Source organism: Lutra lutra, chromosome 12, assembly GCF_902655055.1.
Source record: "Lutra lutra chromosome 12, mLutLut1.2, whole genome shotgun sequence".
Taxonomy (NCBI): Eukaryota; Metazoa; Chordata; class Mammalia; order Carnivora; family Mustelidae; genus Lutra; species Lutra lutra.
In genome coordinates this window covers 37,374,570-37,381,493 of record NC_062289.1, presented here as the reverse complement: position 1 = coordinate 37,381,493, position 6,924 = coordinate 37,374,570, and the positions used below count along the sequence as shown (strand labels likewise).

General features: G+C 41.8%; 1 pseudogene; it reads right to left on the bottom strand.

Moving 5' to 3' along the window:
* Positions 1–3,735: 3,735 nt before the first annotated feature.
* LOC125082469 (40S ribosomal protein S24-like) lies at positions 3,736–4,345 on the bottom strand (annotated as a pseudogene).
* Positions 4,346–6,924: the final 2,579 nt, after the last annotated feature.

Sequence of the window (6,924 nt, the reverse complement as noted above, 5' to 3'; positions counted from 1 at the left end):
TGCCCCCTAAGTAATCCGGCAGCCATTAAATCTTGGATGGAAACCGATTTCTCTTTTTATTGCTGGAATTCTGTATTGTTTCTCCTGGACCACCAGGGATGGTTTAGGGAGGAAAGGGTGAAGGGGAGGGTGCAGTCTACATGAGCCACTAGCATTTCTGTCCATGCAGCAATTCCGAATGGGAGAGTCCTCTCTGACCCGGACAGAAGGGAAAACACTGACAGCGAACTCAGGGATTCTTACTAGCCTTCAGTGGTGGGGAGCCACAGAGCCCCGCCCACAAGACCACTCGGGCTTTTCTTCCCTACCTTCCATCAGTTGGATTTAGGAGGATTTTTGCTCTGCGAGAACATGGATTGGAGTCTAACACGCACGCAAGTCAGGGACTGCAGTGACACGGGTCCTTAACATCAGAAGCCCAGGCTATCCCCCAGCTGGGAGCATAGGGAGTGGTGGAGGCTAGCCCAGGGAGAACAGGGGAAGCAAACAAGATCAGCTTCTTTTCTCCCTTCCTTCAGGGTCTATACCTGAGCATGGGCATTTCTTCCTTCTGAGTTCTGGTACCAGAGCCCTGAAGCTTCTTCCCCTCCACTGGCCACCACATTCCAACCTGCCGTCTTCCCTGCTCTGGATACCTCCATGCCCAGTTTGCCGTCTTGGAGATGTAGGGGTGCAGATGCGCAAGGACCATCTTCTCCAACACTAAAAAAAATATATACAACAAAATGATGTCAAAAATATATTAGAATACTTAAAATGGAATACTAAATACAAACCAAGAAAGTTTAACCCAAAGGTAGGAACAGAGAAACAAACATGAAAAATAGAGGGGGAAAAAAGAAATAATAAAACAGGAGATCGAGACCAAATATATCAATAATTACATTAAATGTAAATGAAGTAAACACACCAATTAAAAGATAGAGGTTGACAGCACAGATTTTTAAAGAATTTATTTTTAAGATTTTTATTTATTTGACAGAGAGAAAGAGAGCACAAGTAGGCAGAGAGGCAGGCAGAGAGAGGGGGGAAGCAGGCTCCCTGCAGAGCAGAGAGCCCAATGAAGGGCTCGATCCCCAGGACCCTGAGATCATGACCTGAGCCGAAGGCAGAGGCTTAACCCACTGAGCCACCCAGGCACCCCAACACCACAGATTTTTTTAAAATAACCCAAGTACATACTGTCTAAAGAAAATCTTCAAATATTATGACAGAGGTAGGGTAAAAGAAAAAGTATGGAAAAAAAAAAACTGTAACTTGGAAGCCCCAACCAAAATAAAGCAAGCTTTTGACCATATGAATATCAAAATAAACTTCAGAGCAAAGAAAATTATAAGTTAAAGAGGGACATTATATACAGACAGAACAATCAATTCACTGAGAAGGCATAATGACAATTCTAAATGTTTAATACCCAAGATTAGTGCATCAAAATATAAGAAGCAAAACTTGTGAGAGCAGAAAAGGAGTAGATACATCTACTAGTGTACTTGGAAACTGCAACCATCCTCTATATCATTATCTAGAAATAAAAGACAGAAAATTAGCAAAGACAGAACTGACCACCACCACCAACTAACTTGAATTAATTGATATTTATAGAACACCACACAACAACAGCAGACTATACATTCTTCTCAAGTGTGCATGGAACGTTTACCGAGATAGACAACACCATGAGTCATAAATCAAACCTTAACAAATTTAAAAGGATTTAAATCATACAAAATACACTTTCTGACTATAATGGAATTAAACTATAAATCAAAAACAGGAGGATAACTGAAAATTCTCCAAACACTAGGAAAGAAATGACACACTTTTTCAAAAGAAATCTCAAAGGAAATTAGAAAATATATTAAACTGAAAGAAAATTAATCTAAAACATATCACGGTTTGTGGGATATAACTAAAGTGGGAAAGGAGTTTACCACATTAAATGCTTGTATTACAAAACAAGGAATGTCTCAAAGCAACCATCCAAGTTTCAGTGTCAGAAACTGTGTGGGAGGAGGGAGTAAAATAAACTCAAAGTAAGTAGGAGGAAGGAAATAATGAAGAGCGGTTATTAATAAAATTGGAAACAGAAAAACAGAAAATCAACGAAACCAAGAAATGGTTCTTTGAAAGACCAATAAAATTGATTTTCTCTACTCAGACTAACAAACAGAAAAAGAAAGAAGACAGAAATGACCAAATCAGGAATGAAAAAAGGAACTATAACTACAGATCTCATAGACATTAAAGCAATAATAACATCTCCGTGCAAATGAATTTGGCAAACTACATGAAATGGACCAAATTGTTGAAATCCACAAACTACCAAAACTTACCCATGAGACAATAGGTAACTCAATTCTAAAACATTCTCATCACTCAGAAAAGAAATCCTGTACCCATCAGCAATCATTCCCATTTACCACCCCCCGCCCCCAACAAACCTCCAGCCCTAGGGCACCATTAATTTACTTTCTGTCTCTATGGGTTTGCCTATTCTGGACATTTCCTATGAATGGAATCAAACAACATGTAGTCTTTGTGACTGGTTTTTTTCTTTTACCATATTCAAGTTTCGTCCATGCTGTCATGTGTTTAAGTCCCTCAGTTCCTTTTATGGTTAAGTAATATTCCATCATATGGGTATACCACATTTGATTGATTAGTTGATAAACATTTGGGTTATTTCCACTTTCTGGCTGTTATGAATAATATACCTACAAACATTCGTATGTAAGTTTTTATGTAGACATGTTTTGATTTCTCTTAGGTATATTAGGAGTGAAGTTACCTGGTCATATGATAACTGTATATTTGTCTTTTTGAGGAACTTCCAGACTTTTCCAAAGTAGCTCTACCATTTAGACTCCCACAACAGCATATAAGGGGTCCCTTACACTTATTTCCTGTCCTTTTTTTTTTTAAAAAAAGATTTTATTTATTTATTTGAGAGAGAGAGTGAGAGAGGCCACGAGAGGGGAGAAGGTCAGAGGGAGAAGCAAACTTCCAATGGAGCTGGGAGCCCAATGTAGAACTTGATCCTGGGACTCCAGGATTATGACCTGAGTTGAAGGCAGCCACTCAACCAACTGAGCTGGTCCAGGGGCCCCATATTTCCTGTCTTTTTAAAAATTCTAGTCATCCTAGTGAATGTGAAGTAGCATTCCATTGTGATTTAAATTTGCATCCCCCAACCCATGGCTAATGATGTTAAGTCCTCTTTTCATCTGTTTATTGGCCATCTGTAATCCTCTTTGGAGAAGTGTCTATTTCAGATCCTTTGCCTATTTTAAAATTAGGTTGTCTTTTTATTATTGAATTTTAAGTGTTCCTTATGTATTCTAGATACAAATTCCTTGTCGAATATGTGATTTGTAAGTATTTTCTTCTGTAAGTTATCTTTTTACCTTGTTGTGGTATCTTTGAAGCATAGAACTTTTTAATTTTGATGAAATTTGTTTTATCTTTTTTTCTTTGGTTGCGTGTGCTTTTGGTGTCATATCTAAGAATGCTTGTTCTAATCCAAGGTCATACACATTTATATCTATATTTTTTTCTTAGAGTTTTTTTTTTTTTTTGGTTTTAGGTTTTTTTGTTTTTGGTGGGGTTTTTTGTCCACATAAAAGCTCTTGGTTTTTGTTCGGTGGGTTTTTTTTGTTTTTGTTTTGAAAGATTTTATTTATTATAGAGATCATGAGCAGGGGGAGGGGCAGAGAGGGGAGGAGCTGGGTGGGAGGTAGGGACAAGCTGACTATCCTGAGGGCTAAGCCGGACATGGGGTTTGATCTCATGACCCTGAGATCTTGACCTGAGCCGAAACCAACAGTGGGCTTCTGAACCAACTGAGCCACCTAGGTGCCCCCAAAGTTCTTAGTTTTTCAGCCCTCTCATGAAAAATCTGCAGTCACCACAGATGAAGTCCCTGCAGAATCTTTACTCCTTCTGTTGTCCAGTCTCCAGCTCACTCGTTGCCAGCACTAACACTGGCATTCGCAGTCCCCCTGACTTTGTTCCGTTCTTAAGCTCCTTTCACTGTTTTCTTGAGGTCTTTTTCCTCTCATACAGGGCATGTCTTGCAAGTCTATGTTTGGGTTCATTTTTCTTTCCATAATCCAAAGAATCCTAAATCATGCCAAACCTAGTTGTCTTGCCACCCCCAAAATGGTTCTGAATCCAAATACAAAGATGACATCTGGTGTGGTCTTGTACATGCCGGCTAGTTTTTCCTGAAAATCTGTCTTAGGTACCGTTGCCTTTCTGGGTGAAGAACATCAACGACTATCTGTTTCCGCTGAAGTGGTTGGTGGGTCCTGAACTTCCTGGTCTGGGTAGTTGCTGTGTCATTCATTGATGGTGGCCGAGCTTCAGACAGCTGGGCAGGAGAAGAGAGCTTTCTAAGAGTTTCGTCATTTGAGCTCTAACAATTAGGTTTAGGATCCATTTGAGTTAATTTTGACATGTGTATGGCTTGAGGAAGGGACCTTTTGTATATGAATATCCAGTTGCTAAAAAGACTATTCTTTTCCCATTAAATAATGTCTTGGCACCCTTGCTGAAAATCTATGGACTATAAATATGAATATTTTTTTGGACTCTCAATTCTATCTAATTGGTCTGTATGTCTATTCTTATATCGGCACCACACTTTTTGATATTGTAGCCTTGTAGTAAATTTGAAATGTGCAAGTCTCCCACTTTGCTCTTTGTTTTGGTTATTGCTGGTCCCTTGCATTTTCATACGAATTTCAAGATCAGCTTATCAATTTCAACTGAACAGGCACTTGGGAATGTATAGAGATTGTGCTGAATCTGCTGGTTAGGGAGTATTACCATCTTAAAAATACTAAGTCTTTGGGGGTGCCTGGGTGGCTTAGTTAAAGGTCCGGCTTGCTTTTGGCTCAGGTCACAATTTTATGGTTGTGAGATTAAGCCCTTCGTCGGGCTCTATGCTCAGTGTGGAGTTGGCTTCAGATTCTCCACCCCCGGCCCCTGCTGCCCCTTTGCCCTGCTCGGGCTCTCTCTGTCAAATAAATAAATAAAATCTTAAAAAATATATTAAGTCTTTATTTATTTAGGTTTTAATTTCTTTCAATAATATCTTATAGTTTTCAGCATTCATGGCTTATACTTCTTTAATTAAATCTATTCCTGTTTTATTTTTTTGATGCTATTACAAATGAGATTTTTTTAAAAGATTTTATTTATTTATTTGACAGAGAGAGACACAGCGAGAGAGGGAACACAAGCAGGGGGAGTGGGAGAGGGAGAAGCAGGCTTCCTGCTGAGCAGGTACCCCGATGTGGGGCTTGATCCCAGAACCCTGGGATCATGACCTGAGCCAAAGGCAGATGCTTAATGACTGAGCCACCCAGGTCCCCCTGTAGTTACTTTCTTAATTTCACTTTTGGGTTATTCACTGCAAATGTATACAACTACAATTTTTTTGTATATTGTATGTACAGTTCATATTTTTTGGTGAATTAATTTTGTATTTTGTAATTTTGTTGAGCTCATTCATTAGTTTTCGTTTTTATTTTTATTTTTAAGATTTATTTGTCAGAGAGAAAGAGAGAGCACACATGCATGCACATAAGCAGGGGGAGCAGCAGGCAGAGGGAGAAGCAGGCTCCCTGCTGAGCAAGGAACCCAATGCGGGACTCCTTCCCAGGAGCCTGGGATCGTGATCTGAGCCGAAGGCAGACGCTTAACTGGCTGAACCACCCAGGCGCCCCAATTAGTTCTTGTTTTTAGTGCATTCCTGAAGATTTTGCCTATTCACAATTATGCTGTCTGCAAACAGATAGTTGGAGGGAAGAACCCATAAAATAGTGCGTGTGTCTGGTACACAGCGAGCTCTCCCAGGTGACAGCTTGTCTCATGCTTCCGAGTTAGTTGCTGTTCCCCTCCTCTGCAGTCAGTCCCCTGCAGGCCATCCCTGCCTGGCTGGATTCCCAAGAGTGGAACAACATGGGTGCTGACCTGCCTGCACCAATTTACTCCAAGCCCTGAGCACCATGTTCAGCCCCCTCATTGGCCCTGGCTCTAGTCTCTTCTCCCAGGCGGAAAGCCATCCCAGACCCAAACGGTGCCCACCCCCACGGTGTCCCCAAACAGAGAAAGGACAGAAGTGGAGGTTTCCCAAGGTGGGGCATCCCCTTGTGGGTCCTCTGGGGAGGGGGCCCTCTGAGGGGGAAGGAGAGGTATGGAGAGAACGCACGGTAGCGTGGGGTCCTTCAAACCAAACTGTGAGGGGCGCCTGGGTGGCTCAGTGGGTTAAGCCGCTGCCTTCGGCTCAGGTCATGATCCCAGGTCCTGGGTTCGAGCCCCATATCGGGCTTTCTGCTCAGCGGGGAGCCTGCTTCCTCCTCTCTCTCTGCCTGCCTCTCTGCCTACTTGTGATTTCTCGCTGTCAAATAAATAAATAAATAAAATCTTAAAAAAAAAAAAAAAAACCAAACTGTGAATGATCCAAATAAACCAAAGTAAAAAAAAGCTCCATAAATGCTAACTTTATATTAAAATTATAGTAGCTAGGCATTCTACCTCTCTGTAAATTATACAGCTGCATAGCAGTCTCCCAACACTTCAGACATTTCTTTTGCTCACATGGGCCCGTCCCTGGTCCTGCCAGGACTATGCTCCTACCTTGAGGTGCCCACAGTTCAATGACGGAGATAAGGTGAGCTGTGCCAGGTGGGCTTTGAAGGAAGTAGCTCTTACATTGCTCTGGGAGTTCCAGAGGCTTTCCAGCTCACAGTGTCCTCTTAGTTGAGGGGATAGGGCCAAGGGTCCCCATGGGCCTTTGGATACACCTGGGTTCCCTGACTGCTCCCAGAGTGGGCCCGGGCCCTGATGGAGACGGAGGCCCAGCTGCCTCTGGGAAGCAGATGGCTTCACCCAGCACGAAGCCAGGCTCCTCACCGAGCT